The sequence below is a fragment of the Ambystoma mexicanum genome, assembly GCF_040938575.1.
Source record: "Ambystoma mexicanum isolate Mex_15411 chromosome 12 unlocalized genomic scaffold, UKY_AmexF1_1 Mex_chr12_unloc.2, whole genome shotgun sequence".
Taxonomy (NCBI): Eukaryota; Metazoa; Chordata; class Amphibia; order Caudata; family Ambystomatidae; genus Ambystoma; species Ambystoma mexicanum.
The window spans coordinates 11,704,142-11,705,839 of record NW_027182323.1 but is presented as its reverse complement, the minus strand read 5'-3'; the positions used below and the strand labels follow the sequence as shown (position 1 = coordinate 11,705,839).

At 44.9% G+C, this 1,698-nt stretch overlaps 1 non-coding gene across 1 annotated transcript; it reads left to right on the top strand.

Annotated features, from left to right (window-relative positions):
* Positions 1 to 731: 731 nt before the first annotated feature.
* TRNAH-GUG (transfer RNA histidin (anticodon GUG)) lies at positions 732 to 803 on the top strand. Its single transcript has one exon. It is a non-coding gene; the product is annotated as a tRNA-His (tRNA).
* Positions 804 to 1,698: the final 895 nt, after the last annotated feature.

Sequence of the window (1,698 nt, the reverse complement as noted above, 5' to 3'; positions counted from 1 at the left end):
TAAAAGGTGTACCTAAGCATCTGTAACAAAACATGTTTCTTGGGACAGATGGTCAGAACGAGAAATTTTACGGAATTATGGAACGAGATGTGTGTGGTTTTGTAGGTATCTGACCTCACAGGTGCGTCTCGCGCTGCGCTGCGAGTGCGGCCGTTTCTTTTTTTTTAATTCCTTGAAAATAGTTTTCTGCTACAGGGTCCCCATTCCACCAAAGCAGACAACAACGCCTTCGCAACTGATGTCTGAAACGAACATGGGTCGGACTCCGAGAGCCTCACAGGTAGTGCCCGCCTTAGCGGTGGGTCCAACTCATATATTGAGGAATTATGGGATATGCAAGAGGGACTGGAGGTAGCGACCAGTGTGCAGTTTAACCGTCACTAACTGTAGACATACACGTGGACGTCTCCACTCATGCGAGAAAGACAGTCTTCTCTGTACTGTGTCTCAGTTGTGATCACATCCGGTGTCCGTTTGTTTACGAACATGCTTCCTCTCGCCTTCGCGGCTACTGAGGGAAGGGGCGGAGCGCAGAGAGCGTCAAAGCAGGCATGTGCAGGAGAGACACGGTGACCCTATAATGAATGCAAGAACTGCAGCGTTGTGTCTGTTTCATTATGTAGTTTTATAATTCTCAAACCATAAATTATAAACGCTTTAACATGACATCATCGACTCTTTCAGGGTCATCAGAGCTATTTCCAAGAGTTAGCACGGAGCCCAAGTAGCTCGCCGTGATCGTATAGTGGTTAGTACTCTGCGTTGTGGCCGCAGCAACCTCGGTTCGAATCCGAGTCACGGCATTGCGGTGAGGCAATGTCACGGCAATTGGGCGGTAGTAATTTTTTTAAATTTTGTAAATGAATTGAGATTTTAAGGCCATGTTGCTGTGAAGTGTTTTTGAGTTTAGATATGATGAAACGATACATCCAGATGTTCCTATGGAAATCGTTCGGACTACTCATTGAAAACTTAATTTGTTTCGAAAGAATGTATGTTTATTTAATTCTTAATAATCTGCATGAAACCCAACTTTATAAAAAAAAATGTATGGGTTTCCAAAATGTGCTTGAGAAAAGAAAACCTTAGTATGTTTGTAGTAAATAAAAACGTTTGCACTGAAAAATTCTATTTGTCTGGTCTTTATTTTTTTTTATCGCAAACAGAAAAGTCACAGGCTATGGTTTCAGACAAGACAAAGGGCCTCATCACAAATTGGGCGGTATCCCGGCAGTTAATCCGCCAGGATATCGCCCAACGCAATTACCGTTACCGTAACTTCGTCCGGGGTCCCAAGTTGGGGTGGTGGTTTAAGTCCACATTTTTTAAAGTCCATAGGACTCAATGGGACCTTTTTGGTGTAACTACCGCGGTTGTAATTGTGCCGAACATGGGCGTAAAGTCGGCGCATTCACCTCGAGGTGAATACTGTGTTTTTCCCCCAAACTATAGATTGGGCGGTGTGGTATTGCGGCAGTAATAGTGTTACTGCTGGATTTTTACCGTACCGCCCAACCACTGATGAGGCCCATAGAAAGTTGCCAACAATTGTAAAACTGCATTGCAAATGCTGGGCCACAAGCACCAACATGAAATTTGTTTTCAGATTGAAAGCCAGGTGTGGGGAGATCACGTGATCGCGGGAGCATGTTCTTGCGAGATCTCGGCATAACGGGATCTCGCGAGCCCACGCTCCGC